The 26406-nt window shown below is 38.2% G+C and overlaps 1 long non-coding RNA gene across 1 annotated transcript; it reads left to right on the top strand.

Annotated features, from left to right (window-relative positions):
• Nucleotides 1-11427: 11427 nt before the first annotated feature.
• Nucleotides 11428-14131, top strand: LOC124879721. Its single transcript, XR_007041098.1, has 2 exons — nucleotides 11428-13820; nucleotides 13948-14131. It is a non-coding gene; the product is annotated as an uncharacterized LOC124879721 (long non-coding RNA).
• The last annotated feature ends 12275 nt before the right edge of the window (nucleotides 14132-26406 follow it).

The following is a 26406-nucleotide window of genomic DNA, read 5'->3' as shown; positions in this document are numbered from 1 at the left end:
TCGATATTGAAAAAGTTGTTTCGCAAGCCTGAAAGAATGAGTTTTTGGTCCCGCGAACACAAAACGAGCACCGTTTGCATCGATATTGAAAAAGCTGCTTCGCAAGCCTGAAAGAATGAGTTTTTGGTCCCGCGAACACAAAACGAGCACCGTTTGCATCGATATTGAAAAAGTTGTTTCGCAAGCCTGAAAGAATGAGTTTTTGGTGTGTAGAACACAAAACGAGCACCGTTTGCATCGATATTGAAAAAGTTGTTTCGCAAGCCTGAAAGAATGAGTTTTTGGACTGTAGAACACAAAACGAGCATCGTTTGCGTCGATATTGAAAAAGTTGTTTCGCAAGCCTGAAAGAATGAGTTTTTGGTCTGTAGAACACAAAACGAGCACCGTTTGCGTCGATATTGAAAAAGTTGTTTCGCAAGCCTGAAAGAATGAGTTTTTGGTGTGTAGAACACAAAACGAGCACCGTTTGCGTCGATATTGAAAAAGCTGCTTCGCAAGCCTGAAAGAATGAGTTTTTGGTCTTTGGAACACAAAACGAGCACCGTTTGCGTCGATATTGAAAAAGCTGTTTCGCAAGCCTGAAAGAATGAGTTTTTGGTCCCGCGAACACAAAACGAACACCGTTTGCGTCGATATTGAAAAAGTTGTTTCGCAAGCCTGAAATAATAAGTTTTTGGTGTGTAGAACACAAAACGAGCACCGTTTGCGTCGATATTGAAAAAGTTGTTTCGCAAGCCTGAAAGAATGAGTTTTTGGTCCCGCGAACACAAAACGAGCACCGTTTGCATCGATATTGAAAAAGCTGCTTCGCAAGCCTGAAAGAATGAGTTTTTGGTCCCGCGAACACAAAACGAGCACCGTTTGCATCGATATTGAAAAAGTTGTTTCGCAAGCCTGAAAGAATGAGTTTTTGGTGTGTAGAACACAAAACGAGCACCGTTTGCATCGATATTGAAAAAGTTGTTTCGCAAGCCTGAAAGAATGAGTTTTTGGACTGTAGAACACAAAACGAGCATCGTTTGCGTCGATATTGAAAAAGTTGTTTCGCAAGCCTGAAAGAATGAGTTTTTGGTCTGTAGAACACAAAACGAGCACCGTTTGCGTCGATATTGAAAAAGTTGTTTCGCAAGCCTGAAAGAATGAGTTTTTGGTGTGTAGAACACAAAACGAGCACCGTTTGCGTCGATATTGAAAAAGTTGTTTCGCAAGCCTGAAAGAATGAGTTTTTGGTGTGTAGAACACAAAACGAGCACCGTTTGCTTCGATATTGAAAAAGCTGTTTCGCAAGCCTGAAAGAATGAGTTTTTGGTCTTTAGAACACAAAATGAGCACCGTTTGCGTCGATATTGAAAAAGCTGTTTCGCAAGCCTGAAAGATTGAGTTTTTGCTCTTTAGAACACATAACAAGCACCGTTCGCGTCGATATTGAAAAAGCTGTTTCGCAAGCCTGAAAGAGTGAGGATTTGCTCCTAAGAACACAAAACGAGCAATGTTAACATCGATTTAAAAAAAGCTGTATCGCAACACTGAAAGTAGATGAATTTGCTCCTAAGAACACAGAACGAGCAATGTCAGCGTCAATTTTGAAAAAGCTGTATCGCAAGACTGAAAGAAGGAAGATTTGCTCCTAAAAACACACAATGAGCACTGTTAGCGTCGATAATGAAAAAGCTGTTCCGCAAGCCTGAAAGAATGAGTTTTTGGTGTTTAGAACACAAAACGAGCACCGTTTGCGTCTATATTGAAAAAGTTGTTTCGCAAGCCTGAAAGAATGAGTTTTTGGTCTTTAGAACACAAAACGAGCACCGTTTGCGTCGATATTGAAAAAGCTGTTTCGCAAGCCTGAAAGAGTGAGTTTTTGTTCCCGCGAACACAAAACGACCAACATTTGAGTCAATATTGAAAAAGCTGTTCCGCAAGCCTGAAAGAATGAGTTTTTGGTCTTTAGAACACAAAACGAGCACCATTTGCGTCGATATTGAAAAAGCTGTTTCGCAAGACTGAAAGAGTGAGTTTTTGGTCCCGCGAACACAAAACGAGCACCGTTTGCGTCGATATTGAAAAAGCTGTTCCGCAAGCCTGAAAGAATGAGTTTTTGGTCTTTAGAACACATAACGAGCACCGTTCGCGTCAATATTGAAAAAGCTGTTTCGCAAGCCTGAAAGAGTGAGGATTTGCTCCTAAGAACACAAAACGAGCAATGTTAACATCGATTTAAAAAAAGCTGAAAGTAGATGAATTTGCTCCTAAGAACACAGAACGAGCAATGTTAGCGTCGATTTTGAAAAAGCTGTATCGCAAGACAGAAAGAGAGAAGATTTGCTCCTAAAAACACACAATGAGCACTGTTAGCGTCGATAATGAAAAAGCTGTATCGCAACACTGAAAGTAGAAGAATTTGCTCGTAAGAAAACAAGATGAGCACTGTTTGCATTGATATTGAAAAAGTTGTATTGCAAGACTGAAAGAGTCAGGATTTGCTCCTAAGTACACAAAACCAGCAATGTTAGCGTTGATATTGAAAAAGCTGTATCGCAAGACTGAAAGAGTCAGGATTTGCTCCTAAGTACACAAAACGAGCACTGTTCATGTCGGTACTTAAAACCTTTATTGCAAGACAGAAAAAGAGAGGATTTGCTCCTGCGAACACAGAACAAGCACTGTTAGCATCGATATGGAAAAAGCTGTATTGAAAGACTGAAGGAGAGAGAATTTGTTCCTAAGATATAAAAATAAACTTGACTTGACTTAAGAACACAGAAGGAGCAATGTTAGCATCGGTATCGAAAAGTTGTATTGCAAAACTGAAAGAGTGAGGTTTTGCTCCCGCAAACACAGAACCTGCACTGTTAGCAGCGATATGGAAAAAGCTGTAGCGAAAGACTGAAAGAGAGAGGATTTGATCCTAAGAACACAGAACGAGCACTCTTAGCATTGATAATGAAAAAGTTGTATCGCAAGACTCAAAGAATGAAGACTTGCTCCAAAGAACACAGAACGAGCAATGTTAGCGTCGATTTTGAAAAAGCTTTATCGCAAAACTGAAAAAGTAATGACTTGCTCCCGTGACCACAGAACAAGCACTGTTAGTATTGGTTTCGACAAAGCTGTATCGCAAGAATGAAAGAGTGAGGTTTTTCTGCCACAATCTCAGAACGACCACTGTTAGCATCGGTATCGAAAAAACATGTATCGAAAGACTGAAAGAGTGAGGTTTTTCTGCTGCGATCACAGAACGAGCTCTGTTAGCATTGATATCGAACAACCTGTATCGCAAGACTGCAAGAGTGAGGTTTTTCTGCCGCGATCACAGAACGAGCACTGTTAGCATCGGTATCGAAAAAACCTGTATTGAAAGACTGAAAGAGAAACAACTTGCTCCCGCAAACACAGAACGAGCACTGTTAGCATTGGTATCGAACAACCTGTATAGCAGGACTCCAAGAGTGAGGTTTTGCTCCCGCGAACACAGAACGAGCACTGTTAGCATCGGTATCGAAAAACATGTATCGCAAGTGTTAGGTAATATTTAATCAACTCAGAGGCAAGAACGATACAGTCAATTTACTTGCAAGGGTAGCTCTGCAGTGCAGACTACAAAGTGTTGGCACCCCTCCCTCTTTATTTATACATGCTGGTTCACACACAGTTCAACAAACATTCAGGGTGTGTGCGTGTGTGTATGTATGTGGGGTCAGAAAGGTTAGGGTTCATGTGTCTTGATTTTAAACAGAGAGGGAGTGAGGACTTGGTAATCATAACTCACTCGCCTCCCACATATCCCTTTCTATGGCATGTGGGAGGGAAAAGCACTTAGAGCAGACATGAGTGATAAACAATACAAAAGTTTTCAAACCCTAACAGTCCCCCCTTTTTTATCACGAAGAAAGTCATGCTTAGATACATATAAAAGAAAACACTCTGTGTGAGCGAAAATCCCACGGACGGAAAGCAGATTATATTGTGGGAAAAATACTCACACGCCCCTCCCCCTAAGGGGCATGGTAGAGTACAACAATAATAAAACAATATAATAAATCAAAGAAAACAAAATGTAATAAAAGTAAAAGAATTAAAACAAGCCTTGTTCATGTCATCAGTATACTTTGTCTCATTTCACTTAAATAGCAACTTCTTTCGATTTTCTGCTATAAAGTCATTTTATGAGGTACAATTATGAGTACACTCAGGCGTCAAAGATATTTTCATTTACAACATGTCATCATAGGAGTAGTGGTCTTTATTTTGTAGTTCGGTAAAATAAACCTTTTCTGTGTCTTCATAGTCATCTGTCTTTGGGTCCAGTGTGGTGTCAACATTTACACACAGTATTTAAAGAGTATGTGGGTGTTATCTCAACTTAAAAGAGTTTGTGCTTTACGACCCTAAACTCTCCTCGGGTCAGGGGTAACAAAGTTATCTATGAGCAGACCCATCTGCTCTTCCTGAGACATCACCCTAAAGAAATGGGTTTTAACCATTAAACGTCTGATCCTGGTTTTTACAGCTTCCTCCTCTAACACAGATGTTCTGAAGAAAGAGAGGTAACCTAAAGGTCATACACTTTAGAACTTCTTAGAGCACTTAATACAAGAATTTCCATTACAACTCCTTTCTTCTGATTACAAGGTAATCACAAGTAAAAGAAAAATAAATTCTTCAAAACCATCACCCCTCTCAGCTAACAGATAATCCCAAGCCATTCTACTTTGCAAACTCATGTTCTAAGAGCTCGCTGCTCCTCGGTCAGAACAGTGAAACCTTCCTCTCTAATAATGGGCTGATTAAATTATAAGTTGTGACTGTAGGTAGTAAGTGAGCTAGATAACATACTCCAGACCAATTAGCAGGCAGATACAGATATGATCTATTTCCACACATCCAAACCATGTTCTTAGGACAGGGGTACCAATCTCTACTAGGAAAAGTAACAAGAACCCTGGTTAATTTACCTGCATGGTCATACAACTTACTTACATTCAGTACGGCTGTAAGATTAAGAGTTAACACAAAGGGATCTGGGACCAAAGATCCTGAAATGATATAAGCAGCAGTTCTGATAGGACATGACTCAAATTCATGTCTGTTGATTAAAGTACATAAAACAGATATAATAGTTTTGCAACCTTGTGTCTTTCCAAAGAAATAAGGTGTGTTTTCCTCCTGTGCAATACAAATATCTGTACCTATATCTGGATATCCAATTGATTCCTATTACTCCAAAATCTATAAAACCAATTCCTGTAGTAGCACATATTAAATTAGTCTCGCTAGAAAATCTACTAACATTTCTGTTTTGCCTTACAATATAATTCCTCACCCAAGGAAAAACAACCTCCACCAGCTGGTTATGTTGCCTATCTGGAAAGAAAGTAGTATCAATAGGAACAGGTACTAAAAATAGTTGATCATTAATAACACGTGGAATCAAACAACAAACATAGCAACTGTCTTTTCTTATCTTCCTCACGGTTTGATGCATCAGTTGCCACCAGACATTATTAGCATGACCATGGTAATCTGGATAGTGATGAATCTCTCTTCGAATCAGCTGATGAGTACTATTGGCGTAATTACTCAGATTAGCCACATTGTCTTTGCTGTACCTTTCTTCAAATGAACACAGGAGTAATAAAAATACTTGCAATATCAATCATTAGCATCAGAACAGAACATCTTCCATTTAACTGCATCGTAACCATGAAGTGGAATGTCCTTTCTTCTGGTACTGAAAACAAATGATAAACAAAGCTCAAAAATCCTGCTGCCTCTCCTGAGTGGCTTCTGCGCTTCAAGCTGCCCTGTTACGAGTCTGGTACAGGTGGGCGGTTGTAGGAAGCTCCTCTAGAAATATGTTTAGAAACAGGAACTCTAACTTGCTGGAAGTTAGGCTTCCATTGTCCAACTAAACAATGGTGGAAATGAACACATTTCAATTTTGTACCATAATGGTAGATAATCAAGCAATAAACATGAAAGTTAGATAAAAACATCCGAGATTTCCTCCTCAGAGTCAGTTTTGCTGTCAAAGTGGGAGAAAAGAATTTGGCTGACCCTTGCAGTCCAGGCAAAGGAGCGCCTAGTAGCCACCAAATGTTAAGAAATTAAGGAGAATAAGCATCATGGCGCATGTTTGACTGTCTCTCTGTTGCAGACGTCGCCAGTCCAGGGAAAGGTTATGTGCAATGTGTAGAGGTCTTCCCTGTATGTTTCCTATGTGTCTCTCACTGTGGTGTGTGTGCAGTGAGTCAAATGACCTTATGATTTCTAACTTTCAGGCAATGCGATGGCCTTAAGTAGATTCTGAAATAACGTTGCACTGGCCAAGAGATTGTGCCCTTGTAAAAACAGTGTTCTTCAACCACCTCTTCAATCACTCGCCAGTGATCAGCTTACAGTTCTTTGTCTTGTGGTGGTCCGCTGTCCTCGCACCTTTCAGGCCGTGGATGATCCAGTTGGAAGATGACTTGTGTCCTGGAAGCCAGATGAAGCTGGAGGAGCTGGAGCTTTCCTGCAGCTTTCCTGGGTGTCTAGTAGGATCTGATATGGGCCATTCCAGCGCCTGGACTTCCAGTGTTTTCCCCTAGATTCTCTGAGCAGAATCCAGTCGCCAAGAATAAAGGACTGGAGGGTGGAAGTGGCTGTTTCTGGTAATGCAGCCTTCACCGTCTGTGAAACTTGAGAAAACACAGTGGACAGATTTTGACAGTAAAACAACATCCTATCTTCACACAGAGATGTGGAAAAAATTGATCTTGGCAATATCCCCATGTTACTTTATTCTGACATTCCCCCCTTCTGGCACAGGGTCCAACCCATGCGACAATCCAGCAAAAGGTTTAAACAAGAATGTTCTAGTAACCAAGATCAAATTACATAGAACCAAAGAAATTAATTCTGACATAACTATTGTTCTCTATGAATTTAACGAAAGCAACATAAATAAAATCCAGATGTTTTTAACTGCAACTCAGTTCCATTAACAACAAAACACAAACTTCAGTCGTTATACAGTTCATCAATATTTCACTTAGAAATAAGTCACATATCATCCTGATTTGTCTTGTATGAAAATAAGTATTAGATTAATGGAAATCCAATGTAATTTTGATGCATACACTCTACAAATTTAATCTAATAAATAATTCCTGTCAAGTATAAAATCATAACTCTGATTCTTTATCAAAAATATATTCCTTACTTTTGGCATATCTTGAACTGTCAGTTAGCTTAATGGCACCAGGGAAAACTTTCAATCTAATAAATCACCAATGATTCTGTATGCAAAACTAATTCTTCAAATTAGTTTAAAGTATTTCATTAACCTTTTAATAGTAAAACACATAAATCTAAATGTCATGCTACATCCTTAATTATTATACAAAAAACATGTTTTTAAGGCAACAATCACTACAAGCATTTTGATTCTATTGTCTCTTAAACAGTGTTAAAACTCAGGAAGGGAGGTGCTGAGTGTTACCATGACAACAAAGGTGTGAACCAACCTGGTAGGTGGGCGGAGTCAGGCAGAACTAACCTCTGATTGACAGCCTATGGGCGGACCCACAGTTTCTTCATTCCAACCCATCTTAGTGAACCTTAAACTACAAAACTGTTAACATGCGCCTACCTCAGAAACAAGCTGCTTCTTAACTCTCCTGAAAACTCAAAGTTTTAATCAATCTGGGATTTAGAAACATTATTCTAAACATGGATTATTGTTTCATGCAACATATAAACAAACATTCATTCCAACAAAACAAAGACAAAACATCAAAGACAGACACATGGCCAAATTTGAAGCTTCAAGAATTCAAAGACATTTTTAACAATCTCTTCTCAGAATATGTTTTCTCAGCCATATCTTTTAATGCTGTAATTTATCAATCTTGTTATGAGAATCTTCAGGATCCTTTTTAAGATGAGTGCACATAGTCCAAAGAGATCTCAAAGTATTTAGAAGCACAGCAACAGTTTTCTCTTAAATGAATCCAAATTCACTGATGCTGAAACCTTTGCCAATTCTTTGTACTGTAACTCTGTAATAATAATAACTACAATCCTGAGAGTTATTGTTATAGTTCTCTTTTTGTTTGGCTCAATTTGATCGCAGCTGTATTCCAGAATTTCTCGGCTCAGGTTAAATGCAAAGAAGTATTTTAAGCCGGCGTTGACATTTTTATGGTATACCCAAACAAAAACAAAAACTGCAGTGTTTGATTTAATCAGAAATTAAGATAAGAAACTTGACTCCAAACTGGACTTTTTTCCACATAGTGTTTCAAAGGGAAGACACATAATTTTCCTTAATTTGGCTATTTAAATTTTGAGAGTTGGGGAGAAAATGATTACTAGAACCCCTCTTTAATAATCCAAATGCTGATAAATGTTCCAATATTTTATGATTTAGTAATCTGAAATCACCTTGTGTACCTTTGTACTCCTATGTATTCTTTTAATCTTTAAACCCTAAGAAATCAAACAAGGAGACTGGAGTTTGAGCCGACCATCCTCTTTAGTATTGAGAGAGCCTTTATTTATTTTCTTTTCCTAAAAGGAAGGATTTTCTTTATTCCATTATAAAAATCCTAACCTTGGTTCCAAAACAAAACTCTTCAACCCCAATCTGTGTCCTCCAGAGTAGAAATTTTTAGTATTATTGGATTTCAAACCCACCAAATGACTGGAACCCATCATTGGCGTAGATCTGTTTTAATTTTTTTGTGTGGTACCACTGTCCAATCAGATTCTTTCTTACCTTCAAAAATAACCCAATTTTTTCCAATCTCATTTTAAAGGTTTGTTTTACCAAGGAAAATGTGTTTAACAAAACCAATTACTCTCAAAAGTTTTAAATGTTTTAGCTGGTGATATCTTAGAAAACAACAAGCGTTTTAATATTTCTGTGCAGCAGGGAGAAAAAAGGGAGAAAAAAGAACCTGCAGAACCAAGCCTTTAATAGTTTTTGTCAGGACCTGATATAAGGTACAGTGTAAATAAACACGCTGCATGAATCAGAAGAGGGAAGGAAAAAAATTAATTTAACCTCTTCCCAGCAGCTGCTGTGAAAAACAATGAATTTGTACCTTCCATAAGCGTCAGTTAGCACTTGCGGACAAAAACTGCACCCCACTGTAAGTACTGTGTCAGAGACTGTATGAAGACCATCTGCAGTAGAACTAAGCCTGTTTTAATGAGGTCTCTAACCATTAGATTTATGGGATAAAAACTCTGACAACAGAAAATAATACCTGAAGGAGAAGCCCATCAGGCGTTACACATGCAATGGGTTTTGAAAATGCTCCTTCATGAGATCTGTCCTGAGAATGACATAGAAACACATGGTTACTGCTGAGTTTTGGAGATGTAACTTTCTCTGCATTTTAATAACTTTTAATAACTATTATAATTGACCCTGAATATTCCACGACGAAAGAGAACTTGCTTCTCTAAAAGAATTAACTGGAAAGTATCAAATGAGTTAAGTTATCACCCTTTTGAAGATACTTTTCTAACCCTAAAATAATATTTTAACCCGCTATATCTGTCCACGTCAAGCAAGCGTGTCACATGAGCAGCGGTTAATAAGCGTTCTTTGTTGCAGAAAATAGGAAAAGATTTATGGAAATGTGTGTGTGTTTGTACGTTACCCCCATCGGTTTCTTAATCGCTCCAGAGTCAGACTGTCATGGCACACAGTCCTCTATCAGTCCAAAAACAACCCAAGCCTTTCAGGTCTGTTGGTGGGACATTCACTCCTTGTCCACTTTAAATTCTCCAGGAGGGAGAAAGAACTTTGCTCCGGCCTGTTTCTCTTCTGCCCGCATAAGATGTGCTTTCAATATAAATCCAGTGTATCACTCTTCTGGCTCTGGCAAACAGCATGGATCATTGTCCATCTCAGTGGGTTTGGGCCAGACTTCTTCTGAGTTTCGTTCTGGTGGAAACTCACACTGTGATTTGCAGCAGCAGGCAGACAGGCAGGCAGATCTCTCTCTTTCAGGCCATGCTGAAGAATCGTTTCTGGTGGAGTAGCCATGGGAAGGGCAGGTTTCTAAAGTCCAGACTCAAAAACGCAGATGTTGCACTCAAATCCCATACATGTGTGTGTGTGAGAGAGGCAGATGAAAAAGTTTAGTATAGATTCAGATTTTGCACACAGAAATATTATCAGTCAGTCAGTCAGTTGTCCACCATAACTCCTTTCTTTTCCGACTGATCGCAATATTTAAGACAAACGAAACTTCCTGCAGGAAAGTTTTAACTCTTTAACACATTAATTGATGCACTCTGTGCTTTTTAATCTTTTTCTTATGTTTTTTTTTATTTTCTCATCTCTATCCATCAACTGTTTTACTTGAAACTATTTAAACTATTTAACTTATTTACACTCAAACTTCCACTCTGTGAAAAACCAAACATATCTTCCCAAGTTAAAGCACATTTAACACAATCATCCCGACCTTTTCCTTTCATTTTTTAGGAGATGATGGTTAATGTGTAATAAAAATAATAATAATAATAATAATAATACAGAGCAACGTCTCACCCAGATATATTTGTAGAGTATGAATGTCCCAAATAAAAGGTATTTTTAATCTGGGCGGTTCGCAACAAATTCAGAGGTGCATACTGCCACCTACTGTACATCATTGTATAACTCCACCCACTATATTCTGAGCCTGAGATCACGTGACACCAAGTCGCTGATGTAAATTCGTATTCTCATAGAAAATAAATCGTATTCACAAACTGTTATAGCATATTGTATTCATAAAAAAAAAAACCACAACTGTAAACTTGAACTTTGTGTTTGTAATTTCTTGAAGCTGTAACATTTTATTGTGTATTCTTATAGAGAAAATATACAATACCTCTTTTGGATTTTACTTATGCACAACTATTGAGTCCTAAATATGTCCCTGTTTATGCGTTTGCTGTTTAACATGTTGAGTCAAACCAAATTTCACATAGTTCTGTTGCATTTCTGTCTTGAGGACTGTCCATGTGAATGTTTAAGTCTCCCACAATAATTAAACTGTCATAATCAACACATATCACAGATAAAAGCTCATTAAAATCACTGGACTTAGGAGTCCTGTAAATATTCAAGAACATAGTTTGGACCAGGCTCTTCACCTGGAAAGCCAAATATTCAAAAGAGTCAAATTTGCCCAGAAATACTTTTCTACACTTAAGTAAATCTGTAAACAAAGTGGCCACCCTTTTCTTTGCTGTCTGCTCTCACAAAGAAAATTGTAGTTCGGAGGCGTCGACTCTATCAGAATGGGAGTTTCATTAAATTTATGTAACCATGTTTCTGTTAAAAACATATCAAGATCGTGGTCAGTAATGAAGTCATTGATTAAACATGATTTTCCTGACAGAGATCTAATGTTCAATAAAGCCAGTTTATATGACATAGTTGCTGATATTAACTCTGTGTCTGGTTGTATTTTTAATCTGGGCAAAAGCGATAGGAGGGAAAAGCACTTAGAGCAGACATGAGTGATAAACAATACAAAAGTTTTCAAACCCTAACAGCAAGACTGAAAAAGTAGGGACCTGCTCCCGTGAACACAGAACGAGCACTGTTTGCATCGGTATCGAAAAAGCTGTATCGCAAGACTGAAGGAGCGAGGACATGCTCCCGCGAACACAGAACGAGTACTGTTTGCGTCGGTAGTGAAAGGCCTAATCGCAACAATGAAAGAGCGAGGATATGCTCCTGCCAACAGAGGACCAGCATTTTTAGCATCAGTAATGACAAAGCTGTATCGCAAGACTGAAAGAGCGAGGACATTCTCCCGCAAACACTAAACAAGTGAATTGAATTGAATTGATCATCAATTAATATGACCACATTTTTCAAAGGGTCAGGTTAGAACTTGCTTGCAGAAGCTGTCAGACCTCACAGGGCTTGCCTGGCTAATTTATAGCACTGGAGAAAGACTTTCAACAAACAATTATAAAGCAGAAGCCTGTAATGACCCTAATTGAAGTGTTCTTAAAAATCCCAATTTAATCAAGAAATTTCCAAAATATTTTCAGATGACCAAGACTGTAGAAGGAACAATATGAGTGTTTAGTCAAATGCCTGGACTTAGTGCTTTATCTACCAAAAACGATTAACCATCACTTTTACAGTACCTGGCCAATTTTAAAAATGCTTTAAAAATACATAGTTTGTCATAAAATTACCAAACTATTCTCAATTAACCAAGTTTATATCTGCAATATTATGCATTGTTTAGAATGTTCCGAGATGTAATGTTTTTTTTTTTGTATGTTTATACATTACAAGCCTATAATGACCAGAATTTAAATATTGATTAAAAATCCATATTTCATCAAATTCCCAAGATATTCTCAGATGACCATGACTGTAGAAGGAACAATATGATTGTTTATTCATGTCCCTATCCACTAAAAAACAGTTATCCATAGTTTCTACAGTATTTGGCCAATTTGAAAGAAATCCTTAAAAATACATAGTTTGTCATAAAATTACCAACATATTCTCAATTTACCAAGTTTATATGTGCAATGATATGCATTGTTTATAACGTCCCTGGATGTAAAGGAGTTTTCAACAAAAAATTAAAAATGACTCAAATTTAAAACTATTAATTTAAAATCCATGTTTCATCATAAACAACATCACTGATCTGTCACAGTTTGTGAGGAAGTAGCATGGGTGATCCTTAGGGACTCTGTCCAGAAGTTGAAGCCACATCCTCTGGAATCAGAATCTGACCACTAAACAACTACACTACCAGACCACCTGGGAAAGCCTGCAAAACATTAGCTTAAAAGACAGCAAGTTAACATACCATATTCAGTGTTAATGATATGACTTTTAATATTATTTAATGTTGATGCAACTTTTGAACCATAATCCACAATATAGAGTCTTATAACTCAGTAATTGTATGATAAAAATCACAAAATAAATAAAAAATGAGATCCAAACCACCAACCTCTCATCCAGGATTTGACACTCTTAACCATTGGACTACCAAGATGTTGTGAATTCAAGGGGAAGGTCAGGGATAGAATGTTATATGGCAATCCTCTCAAACTAGTATTTGTGGAATAAGAGTGTGTGATTCATGCTGGACAAGTTCGTGAGCCATAACAGGCCATATTTAGTCTAATACTTGTGTGAGACAAAACACACAGAGCTTACATATATAGCCTACCCATTAGTTGAACCCACAACCTGTGAAACCAGAGTCTAAGCTATAAAACATTACACTACCAGACCACCTGTGAAGGGCTGCAAAAGATTGTCTTAGAAGTACCACAGTGCAGAATCTAGTTTACAAATTTTGACATCAGATGCTCATCCTGGTTTCACCTTATTACCTTGGATTGTCAACATGATCTCTATAACATCAGATGTTCTTTTTTTTTCTCAGCTTATGACCTCATAATGCCATGCTTTTCTACCTTTATGACATCACAATGACATAAGATGCTCATCATTTCTTTGCTTGTTACTTCACACATTCATGAGATGATCTTATCATCATGTTCTTACCACATGAATTTTTTGTTAATACTTTTTTTACAAGTTGACAGCAGATGCTCATCTTTGTTTCACCTTATTATATTGGACTGTCGACATGGTCTCACCCTATGATATCAGATGGTCTTTCCTTTCTGAACTTATGACCTCATAATGCCATTCTTTCTCCCCTTTTGACATCAAAATGAACTAATATTTAAATTTTTTTAGCTTGTTATTTCACACATCATGAGATCATCTTATCATTGTTGGGACCCACAGCCATGGATTTCAACATTAAACTCCGGTACGAACTCTTTTGGAACTTTTCAAAATAAATAGCATTAACATTCTTACCGCATGACGTTTTTGTTCATACTTTTTTTTACAAGTTGACAGCAGATACTCATCCTTGTTTCACCTTATTTCCTTAGATAGTCAACAGTGTCTCACTATGACATGAGCTGGTCATTCTTTCAAAGCCTATGACATCAGAATACCATGATTTTCTGCCTTAATGACATCACAATGATGAAAAATAGTCATCATTTCTTAGCTTATGACGTTACATATTCACAAGATCATCTCATCATTATATTCTTCCCTCAAAACATTTCTGTTTACAATGTTTTCACATTTTGACAGCAGATGCTCCTCCTGGTTTCACTTAATTATTTTAGATTGTCAACATGGTCTCACTCTATGACATCACCTTGTCCCTTTATGACAGTCATAATCAACACATATCACAGATAAAAGCTCATTAAAATCACTGAAAAAGTTTGTTTCGGACTTAGGAGGCCTGTAAATATTTAATGCTTCTAAATGCCGCAGAGCCCCACCACCTCCTAATCTATCTCCTCCTAATCAGGACCTTCAAATCACTTCTCTGTGATACAGTCTGGGCCCCAGTGGTAACTCTATCAGAAATGAACATGTGCAGGAAAAACTTGGGCCCCTAATAGGAGATAGTTGTAAAATCTCTGTGCTTATACGTAACAGAAAGAACAAAGCCAAAAGGATAAGATACGGTAATAAACAGTCAAAAAAAGACATAAATTGTCAGGTACAACCAGACACAGAGCTAATATCAGCAACTATGTCATATAAACTGGCTTTATTGAACATTAGATGTCTGTCAGGAAAATCATTTTTAATCAATGACTTCATTACTGACCACGATCTTGATATGTTTTTAACAGAAACATGGTTACAAGAATTTAATGAAGCTCCCATTCTGATAGAGTCGACGCCTCCGAACTACAATTTTCTTTGTGAGAGCAGACAGCAAAGAAAAGGGTGGCCACTTTGTTTACAGATTTACTTAAGTGTAGAAAAGTATTTCTGGGCAAATTTGACTCTTTTGAATATTTGGCTCTCCAGGTGAAGAGCCTGGTCCAAACCATGTTCTTGAATATTTACAGGCCTCCTAAGTCCAAAAAAACTTTTTCAGTGATTTTAATGAGCTTTTATCTGTGATATGTGTTGATTATGACAGTTTAATTATTGTGGGAGACTTAAACATTCACAAGAACAATCCTCAAGACAGAAATGCAACAGAACTATGTGACACTCTTAGAAATTTTGGTTTGACTCAACATGTTAAACAACAAACGCATAAACAGGGACATATTTTGGACTTGATCATTACTAAGGGTCTAAACATTTCCAAGGTGTCTGTGACTGATGTTGACCTATCTGACCACTTTTATGTTATTTTTGAAAGCATCATCTCCAATGGATCAGTTTGCCAAAGAGACATTACAAGAAAACGCATCTTTAAGGACGGTGCTGCTGAAACTTTTAACCAGATTTACTGTTCTACCTCCACTTTGCCCTGTAACACTGTAGATGTGCTGGTAGATAACTATGGGGTAAGAACGCTGTCAAAAACACATTGTTTTTGACAGCGTAGATGGAAATTCGTGCATATTAGTCAATAGTTGTGCATAAGTAAAATCCAAAAGAGGTATTGTATATTTTCTCTATAAGAATACAAAATAAAATGTTACAGCTTCAAGAAATTACAAACACAAAGTTCAAGTTTACAGTTGTGGTTTTTTTTTTTATGAATACAATATGCTATAACAGTTTGTGAATACGAATTCTTTTCTATGAGAATACGAATTTACATCAGCGACTTGGTGTCACGTGATCTCAGGCTCAGAATATAGTGGGTGGAGTTATACAATGATGTACAGTAGGTGGCAGTATGCACCTCTGAATTTGTTGCGAACCGCCAGCAGAAGAAGAGAAGAAGAAGAAGAAGAAGAAGCAGCAGCACTAGCGCCAAATAAACGGACCAAGAAACTACAGTACAAAGCCAGGTAATGTTAAAAAGTTTATATATTTTATATATATTATATTTTTTTTGGATGACTGTCCACTCCAATGTCGGATGCTGTGCAGCTTGGAGGATTTTTCTTAATACTTTCTATTTTTGGACATTTGTTATGATGCATTGCCATGGCAACGGGGTTGTTTCTTACAACCGGGTGCAGCTGATTAATATCTCAAAAGCTCCAATAATACTTCAGCTACAACCCCAAATCCCTGATGAGTTGAAAAGGAGACGCCGTGGATGCAGAGCAGGAGCTAAGAGAAGAGAGAGAAGGAGGAAGTTCAAACCATCTCTTCCGTCGATTTTGATGGGCAATGTGAGATCGTTGGGAAACAAGTTGGATGAACTCCAAGCCCTACAAAGGACCCAGCCAGAGTACCGGGTATGCAGTATCATGTGTTTTACTGAGACATGGCTGCAGGTTCATATCCCCGACTCCAGCGTCTCTCTGCCGGGCTTTTTAACCATGCGAGCAGACAGAGATTTAAAGAAGAGCGGCAAATGTAAAGGAGGTGGACTGGCAGTACTTGTGAACAACAGATGGTGTAATCCAGGACATGTTACTGTGAAGTGTCATCTCTGCATTCCAGATATTGAACTGTTGGCAGTAAGTTTTCGTCCATTTATTTACCCAGAGAGTTCACCAGTGTTATTTTGGCAACAGTTTACGTTCCACCTTTCGCTGTTGCTGACACTGCATGTGATGCCATCAGCTCAGCTCAGCTATAGACACAAAACCACAATGCTTTTGTGGCAATCTCTGGTGATTTTAACCATGCTTCACTCTCTGCTACACTTCCAACGTTTCAACAGTTTGTCATCTGCTCTACCAGAGAAAACAAAACATTGGATTTGTTTTATGCAAATGTCAAGGACTCATACATCTCTACAGCAAGACCTCCTCTAGGCAAATCAGATCACAATCTTGTTTTTCTCTGCTCGAAATATAAGCCCCTTGTTCAGAGGCAACCTGTAATAAAGAGGACTGTGAGAAAATGGTCACAGGAAGCTGAAGAAGCTCTGCAAGGTTGCTTTGAGGCTACAGACTGAGACGCACTGTGCCAGCCACATGGAGAAGACATCAATGCCATGACTGAGTGTGTAACCGACTATATAAACTTCTGTGTAGATGGCATCATCCCCACCAGAAAAGTGAGATGCTTCCCCAATAACAAACCTTGGATCACCAGTGACCTGAAGGACCTGCTTAACAAGAAAAAAAGATCCTTCAGAGAAGGAGACAGAGAATTATTGAGGATTATACAGAAGCAACTTAAAGTCAAGATAAGAGACAGCAATGAGGTGTACAAGAAGAAGCTGGAGAGCAAGCTCCAGCAAAACAATATCAGAGATGTGTGGACAGGGATGAAGAAGATCACAGGCTTCAAGCAGAAGGATGATCAGACTGATGGAGGTCTGGACAGAGCCAATGAACTGAACACATTCTTCAATAGGTTCAGTTCAGAAACAAGCTTCACATCCTCCTCTCCTGCTCACAGCCAAACAGACATTCCACCTTCCTTTGACCCACAAGACCCACAGCTGTCCAGTAACACCTCACATTTTTTATCTTCCTCCTCAGCCCTAGACCCTTCTGCTTCTACATGTTTGCCTTCAACCATATCAGAAGATGCTGATACTTCCTTTGCTTCCCCCTTCCACCTGTGTGTCTCAAGAAGACAGGTGAAGAGACAACTGGAGAGACTGAATTGGAATAAGGCTGCAGGTCCAGATCATGTCAGCCCTATAGTCCTGAAGGCCTGTGCAGAGCAGCTCTGTGGGATTCTGCAGCACCTCTTCAACCTTAGCCTGGCCCAGAAGAAGGTTCCGGTGTTGTGGAAGACCTTCTGTCTTGTTCCGGTACCAAAGAAAACTCACCCATCAGTCCTCAATGACTATAGACCTGTTGCCCTGACATCTCACATCATGAAGGTCATAGAGAGACTCCTGTTGGCCCACCTGAGTAAGCAAACAGTAAACCATCAGGACCCCCTTCAGTTTGCTTATCGCTGTGGAGTCATCTGGACAAAGCCAGCAGCACTGTGAGGATCATGTTCTTTGATTTCTCCAGTGCATTTAATACAATCCAACCTGATTTGCTTTGTCAGAAACTCCGGAAGACTCAGGTGAAGGCCTCAACAATCTCCTGGATCAAAGACTACCTGACAAACAGACCACAGTTTGTGAGACTGAAGGGTTGTGAGTCTAACCAGGTAGTCAGCAGCACAGGAGCACCACAGGGGACTGTACTCTCACCATTCCTTTTCACTCTGTACACCTCAGACTTCCAGTACAAGACAGACTCCTGTCATCTGCAGAAATACTCGGATGATTCTGCAGTCGTGGGGTGGATCAGAGATGGACAAGAAGCTGAGTACAGGAAGGTGGTGGACCGCTTTGTGGCATGGTGTGGAAACAATCATCTCATTTTGAACGTGACTAAAACAAAGGAGATGATTGTAGATTTTAAGAGAAACAGGAATAAGTCAAAAACTATTTCTATTATGGGAGAAGAAGTGGAGGTGGTGGAGGAGTATAAATACCTCGGTGTTCACCTGGACAACAGACTAGAGTGGAGATGCAACTGTGAAGCCATCTACAAGAAGGGACAGAGCAGACTGTACTTCTTGAGGAAGCTTAGGTCCTTTGGTGTTTGCAGCAAGATGCTGCATATCTTCAATAAGTCTGTTGAGGAGAGTGTGATCTCTTCTGCCATCATCTGCTGGGGAAGCAGCATCAAAGCCAGGGACTTAAAAAAGCTCAACAAGCTGATAAAAAAGGCTGGCTCTGTTCTGGGGACTCCTCTGGAACCTTTGGAGATCATTGTGCAAAGAAAGATTCTTCATAAAATGAAGAACATTATGGAGAACCCTGAGCATCCTCTTCATGAGACTGTCCTACAACAACAGAGTGTCTTCAGTCAGAGGCTTCTTCAGATCTGCTGTAAGACGGAGCACTACAGGAGATCCTTCCTGCCCACAGCCATCAGCATCTACAACGGCTCTTTGAGGAAACCTTCATAATGAGCTACAACAACATTTAATTTCCCTTTGGGATTAATAAAGTATTTTTGAATTGAATTGAATTGAATATGTCTTAATGTCGTTAATATATGCTCTTGGTCCGTTTATTTGGCGCTAGTGCTGCTGCTTCTTCTTCTCTTCTTCTGTTGGCGGTTCGCAACAAATTCAGAGGTGCATACTGCCACCTACTGTATATCATTGTATAACTCCACGTGACGCCAACTCGCTAATGTAAATTCGTATTCTCATAGAAAAGAAATCATATTTACAAACTGTTATAGCATATTGTATTCATAAAGAATAAACCACAACTGTAAACTTAAACTTTGTGTTTGTAATTTCTTGAAGCTGTAACATTTTATTGTGTATTCTTATAGAGAAAATATACAATACCTCTTTTGGATTTTACTTATGCACAACTATTGACTAATATGCATGCATTTCCGTCTTTACATTGTGATGGAAATTCTTGCAGTAAGCATTCCACAGTGTATGACCTTTGGTTTACCTCACTCCAGTGAACATCTGTGTTAGAGGAGGAAGCTGTAAAAGCCATTATCTGAAGTTTAATGGTTAAGGGCATTTGTTAGGGTGATGCCTCAGGGATGGTTGTTCCTAGGTAACCTAGTCACCTCTGAACCCGAGAAGGGTCTGGGGTCATAAAACACAGACTCTTTGAACTGTTGAGATAACACTGTCATGTTCTGGTATAAATACTGTATGTAAATGTTGATCGGGGCTCTGTTTCACTGACTAACCTCAGTGTCAGGGTCTTCAAATGCTGAATGCCTTTGAATAAAACTTATAAAGACAAAGTCCGGATTTTCTCTTGTTATGAGTCAACTTCTACCCACTTTGATAAGAAAATTCCACAACAATTTTAGCGTCACGAACAGGATCTAACGTGCCAGAGGAGACCGCAGGAGGGGGACACGGACGCCTGGCCAGCCTGAGAGTTGTTCTCAGTCCACTTCCATTTTACGGAGGGGAGTTCTGGTGCCTGCCTGCGGCTTCTGGACGATTAGATCCGAACTATTTGTCTTCAAATATATCTGGGTGAGAAGTTGCTCTGTAGGATATAATGTATATTATTATTTTATTGCACATTAACCATCATCTCCTAACTAATTAATTAGGTTCCAGAGTTGCGAGAGGGAGGACATCAGCTGAGGGCCCAGTTACCCTGCAAAAGGAATGGCAGGGAGGTTCTCATTGGTAACAATGGGATAAAGCAAAACACAGGGTTTTGCGGGTGGTTTTTAGCAATTTTCTACACCTCATAAAGGAGAAAAGCCAGTCGGCAGACGTGCCGCTGAACAGGTAAAAAAAAATGGTTCCGGAACCTTGAGGCATCAGGGGTGTCTCCTTCTTCATACTCTGATTTATAAAATAATGAAAGGAAAAAGTGGGGATGATTGTGTTAAATGTGCTTTAATTTGGAAGATAAGTTTGGTTTTTCACAGCGTGGAAGTTTGAGTGTAAATAAGTTAAATAGTTTAAAAAATAAAATAAAAAAAACATAAGAAAAAGATTAAAAAGCACAGAGTGCATCAATTAAGGTGTTAAAGAGTTAAAACTTTCCTGAAGGAAGTTTCGTTTGTCTTAAATATTGCGATCAGTCGGAAAAGAAGGTAAAAGTGAAAAGGGACATTAGAGATGCGAAAAGAAAGTTGTTTTAGAAAGGAGTATAGTTCATGTTATGAAAGGAAGTGACAGGCAGGGGGACAACTGACTGACTGACTGATAATATTTATTTGTGCAAAATCTGAACCTATACTAAACTTTTCTTTTGCCTCTCTCACACACAAATACACACATATATGGGATTTGAGTTCAACATCTGCGTTTTTGAGTCTGAATTTTAGAAACCTGCCCTTCTCCATGGCTACTCCGCCAGAGACGCTTCTCCAGCACGGCCTGAAAGAGAGAGATCTGCCTTCCTGCATGTTGAAAATCGCAGTGTGACTTTCTACAAGAAAAAAAAACAAAACTCAGAAGAAGTCTGGACCCACTGAGATGGACAACGATCCATGCTGTTTGCAAGAGCCAGAAGAGCGATACACTGGATTTATATTGAAAGCATCTTGTGCGGGCAGAAGAGAAACCGGAGCAAAGTTTCTTCTTTCTCCCTCCTGGAGAAGTTAAAGTGGACAAAGAATGAGTGAATGTCTCCCCAACATACCTGGGAAGGGCCTGGTTGTTTTTTGGACTGATAGAAACTGATGGGGGTAACGTACAAACACACACACATTTGCATAAATCTTTTCCTATTTTCTGCAATGAAGAACGCTTATTAACCGCTGCTCATGTGACACGCTTGCTTGACGTTGACAGATATAGCGGGTTAAAATATTATTTTAGGGTTAGAAAAGTATCTTTAAAAGGGTGATAACTTAACTCATTTGATACTTTCCGGTTAATTCTTTCAGAAAAGCAAGTTCTCTTTCGTCGTGGAATATTCAGGGTCAATTATTCTAGTTATTAAAAGTTATTAAAAGCAGAGGAAGTTACAACATCTCCAACACTCAGCAGTAACCAAGTGTTTCTATGTTATTCTCAGGACAGATCTTATGAAGGAGTATTTTTAAAACCCAGCGAATGCGTAAAACCTGATGGGTTTCTCCTTCAGGTATAATTTTCTGTTGTCAGAGTTTGTATTCCATAAATCTAATGGGTAGAGACCTCATTAAAACAGTCTTAGTTTTACTGCAGATGGTCTTCATACAGTCTCTGACACAGTACTTACAGTTTGGTGCAGTTTTTGTCCGCAAGTGTTAACTGACGCTTATGGAAAGTACAAATTCATTGTTTTTCACAGCAGCTGCTGGGAAGAGGTTATATTAGGTTTTTTTCTTCCCTCTTCTGATTCATGCAGCGTGTTGATTTATACTGTACCTTATATCAGGTCCTGAAAAAAACTATGAAAGGCTTGGTTCTGCAGTTTCCTTTTTTCTCCCTTTGGAGAAGGAAAGGACACCTGATCAGTTCTGTGTTGCATAGAAATATTAAAACACTTGTTGTTTTCTAAGATATCACCAGCTAAAAACTTTTAAAACTTTTGAGAGTAATTGGTTTTGTTAAACACATTTCCCTTGGTAAAACAAACCTTTAAAATGAGTATGAAAAATTGGGTTATTTAGAAAGAATCTGATTGGACAGTGGTACCACACAAAAATTAAACTAATCTCATGCTTCCTAAAAGACTCCGCATGAAAAGGCCTTCAGAACCGTGGAGTTATTTTCCACCACAGTAACAAGTTTTTTTTAAGCATGCTTTTCCTTTATTTTAAAACAGATCTGGTTTTTTGTTTTGTTTTTGGTTTTTTAGCATAATGTTTGTCTGAAGCTTCTTATGAACTGAGTTAGAAGCAAATATGATCTGAGGTAAATTAGGAGCTGTGAACTAATAATTTTAAATCTGATTATTGTCCAAGCAGAAACAATATATTTAGCCAATCCTTCAATCTCTGCAGAAAGTTAACACCATTGTTCAATGCAGTAGTACTCAACTTGTGGTTCCTGGACTCCTGAAGCCCGTAAGCCATAGATTTTGAGTCCATAAAATTACAATATTTAATTAAAGGTAGACCGATTACCTATTAAAACAGATCTAAGCCAATGATGGGTTCCAGTCATTTGGTGGCTTTGAAATGCAATAATACTCAAAATTTCTACTCTGGGGAACACAGATTGGGGTTGAAGAGTTTTGTTTTGGAACCAAGGTTAGGATTTTTATAACGGAATCAAGACAAGTAAAATCCTTCATTTTAGGAAAATAAAATAAATAAAGGCCCTCTTAACAGTAAGAGGATGGTCGGCTCAAACTCAAGTCTCCTTGTTTGATTTCTTAGGGTTTAAAGATTAAAGGACCCATATGAGTACAAAGGTACACAAGGTGATTTCAGATTACTTAGAGATAAAATATTGGAACATTTATCAGCATTTGGATTATTAAAGAGGGGTTCTAGTAATAAGTCTTCCCCAACTCTCAAAATTGAAATAGACCAAATTAAAGAAAATGAGAAAAAGTCCAGTTTGGAGACAAGCTTCTTATCTTAATTTCTGATTAAGTCAAACACTGCAGTTTTGTTTAGTTTGGGTATAACATGAAAATGTCAACGCTGACTTTTCTAATTTCCCCTCGGTGATCAATAAAGTATCTTTGAATTTGAATTGAATTAAATTAAAAATACTTCTTTGCATTTAACTTGAAATTCTGCAATGCAGCTGCGATCAAATTGAGCCAAACAAAAAGAGAACTATAACAATAACTCTCAGGATTGTAGTTATTATTATTGCAGAGTTACTGTACAAAGAATTAGCAAAAGGTTTCAGCATCAGTAAATTTGGATTCATATAAGAGAAAACTGTTGCTGTGCTTCTAAATATTTTGAGATTTTTTGGACTATGTGCACTCATTTTTAAAAAAAGGATCCTGACGATTGTCATAACAAAATTGATCAATTACAGCATTAAAAGATGTGGCTGAGAAAACATATTCTGAAAAGAGATTGTTAAAAATTTCTTTGAATTCTTGAAGCTTCAAATTTGGCCATTTGTTTGTCTTTGATGTTTTGTCTTTGTTTTGTTGGACTGAATGTTTGATTATATGTTGCATGAAACAATAATCCATGTTTAGAATAATGTTTCTAAATCCCAGATTGATTAAACTTTGAGTTTTCAGGAGAGTTAAGAAGCAGCTTGTTTCTCAGGTAGGTGCATGTTAATAGCTTTGCAGTTTAAGTTACACTAATGTGGGATGGGATGAAGAAACTGTGGGTCCGCCCATAGGCTGTCAATCAAAGGTTAGTTCTGCCTGACTCCGCCCACCTACCAGGTTGGTTCATGCCTTTGTTGTCATGGTAACGCTCAGCACTTCCATTCCTGAGTTTTAACACTGTTTAAGAGACAATAGAATCAAAATGCTTGTAGTGATTGTTGCCTTAAAAACATGTTTTTTTTTTTGTATAATAATTAAGGATGTAGCATGACTTTTAGATTTATGTGTTTTATTATTAAAAGGTTAATGAAATAGTTTAAACTAGTTTGAAGAATTAGTTTTGCAAGCAGAATCAATGGTGATTTATTAGATTGAAAGTTTCCCTGGTACCATTAAACTAGCTGACAGTTCAAGATATGCAAGAGTAAGGAATATATTTTTGATAAAGAATCTGAGTCATGACTTTATACTTGGTGGGAATTATTTATTAGATTCGAATTTGTAGGGTTTATGCATCTGAATTACATTAGATGTCCATTAATCTAATACTCATCTTTATACAAGACAAATCAAGATGATATGTGACTAATTTCTAAGTGAGACATTGATGAACTGAATAATTAAAGTTTGTGTTTTGTTGTTACTGGAACTGAATTGCAGTTAAAAACATCTGGATTTTCTTTATGTTGCTTTCGTTAAATTCATAGTGACACATAGTTATGTCAGAATTCATTTCTTTGGTTCTAGGTAATGTGATCTTGGTTACTAGAACATTTTTGTACAAACCTTTTGCTGGATTGTCGCATGGGTTGGACCCTGCGCCAGAAGAGGGGAATGTCAGAATAAAGTAACATGGGGTTCCAAAAGTTTTTGCACTCATGGGAAAAAGGGTAGCTCAGACCTCCAGTGAGGACTTAGTGACAATGCGAAAGAGACGTTGTACTTTGTTTATATAAATGGTGCATAGCTCCCTAAGACTACATTCTGAAAACCTCTCTGAAATTATGGTGTTGATTCTTTTGTGAAATGTTACATCTCTACAGATTAGACCATTTTTGAAATTCTTTGTGGGTATTCTGAAACTATGAAATGTTGACCTGTAATCAGACCTTCCTCAAACATCATGTCACATTTTTGATATTCAGAATATTTAGCTGATGGTCATTGCTAGTATATCAGGTGAAGTCAGAAGATCAATTCTTTGGATTTTGTTGGATGTTTTGATGAAGTTCATGTAGTTAAGCACTTAGGTTTGAGAATGGGACTTTGAATTGAAAATTAGCCAAGTGTTGTGAAGACTCTACCTATTGTTCTCACTTATATGAGATTGAGACAAAGGACACAGGCAAATCTCAGTCCTTTTGAAGTGCTGTGTGGCAGGTCTCCTAATTTGGACATGCGGATATTGCCAAGATAATTTTCTTCCACATCTTTGTGTGAAGATAGGATGTTGTTTTACTGTCAAAACCTGTCCACTGTATTTTCTCAAGTTTCACAGACGGTGAAGGCTGCATTACCAGAAACAGCCACTTCCACCCTCCAGTCCTTTATTCCTGGGGACTGGATTCTGGTCAGAGAATCTAGGAGAAAACACAGGAAGTCCAGGCGCTGGAATGGTCCATATCAGATCCTACTAGACACCCAGGAAAGCTGCAGGAAAGCTGCAGGAAAGCTCCAGCTCCTCCAGCTTCATCTGGCTTCCAGGACACAAGTCATCTTCTAACTGGATCATCCACGGCTGAAAGGTGTGAGGACAGCGGACCACCACAAGATAAAGACCTGTAAGCTGATCACTGGCGAGTGATTGAACAGGTGGTTGAAGAACTCTGTTTTTACAAGGGCACAATAATCCCTTGGGCAGTGCAACGTTATTTCAGAATCTACTTAAGGCCATCGCATTGCCTGAAAGTTAGAAATCATAAGGTCATTTGCCTCACTGCACACACACCACAGTGAGAGATTCTTTCCTCCCACTTTGACAGCGAGACTGACTCTGAGGAGGATATCTCGGATGCTTTTATCTAACTTTTATGTTTATTGCTTGATATTTATCATTATGGTATTATTACAAATTTGAATGTGTTCATTTCCACCGTTGTTTAGTTGGACTATGGAAGCCTAACTTCCAGCAGGTTAGAGTTCCTGTTTCTAAATATATTTCTAGAGGAGCTTCCTACGACCGCCCACCTGTACCAGACTGGTAACAGGGCAGCTTGAAGCCACTCAGGAGAGTCAGCAGGATTTTTTTGTTTTTTTGTTTTTTAAGTTGTGTTTATAATTTGTTTTCTTTGAAAAAAAAACTGTTTGCTTTCAGTACCAGAAGAAAGGACATTCCACTTCAAGGTCACGATGCAGTTAAATGGAAGATGGTCTGTTCTGATGCTAATGATTGGTATTGCAAGTATTTTTTATAACTCTTGTGTTCATTTTGGGAAAGGTACAGCAAAGACAATGTGTGGTTAATCTGACTAATAATATTCATCAGCGGATTCGAAGAGAGATTCATCACTTTTCTGACTACTATGATCATACTGATAATGTTTGGTGGCAACTGATGCATCAAAACTGTGAGGAATTATACTGTAAGAAAAAGCAGAAATGTTAGTAAATGTTCTAGTGAGACTAATTTAACGTGTGCTTCTACAGGAACTCTTTATAGAATTCGGGGTATTAGAAATCCGATTAAAGATCCAGATATTTGTATTACACAGGAGGAAAGTACACCTTATTTCCTTGGAAAGACGGAGGGTTGTAAAACTATTATACCAGTTTCATGTGCCTTGACCCACATTAATACATCTAGACCTTG

This window comes from Girardinichthys multiradiatus, chromosome 13 (assembly GCF_021462225.1).
Source record: "Girardinichthys multiradiatus isolate DD_20200921_A chromosome 13, DD_fGirMul_XY1, whole genome shotgun sequence".
NCBI classification, from domain to species: domain Eukaryota; kingdom Metazoa; phylum Chordata; class Actinopteri; order Cyprinodontiformes; family Goodeidae; genus Girardinichthys; species Girardinichthys multiradiatus.
The sequence above is the reverse complement of the archived record's forward strand: the minus strand, read 5'-3'. Positions and strand labels throughout refer to the sequence as shown.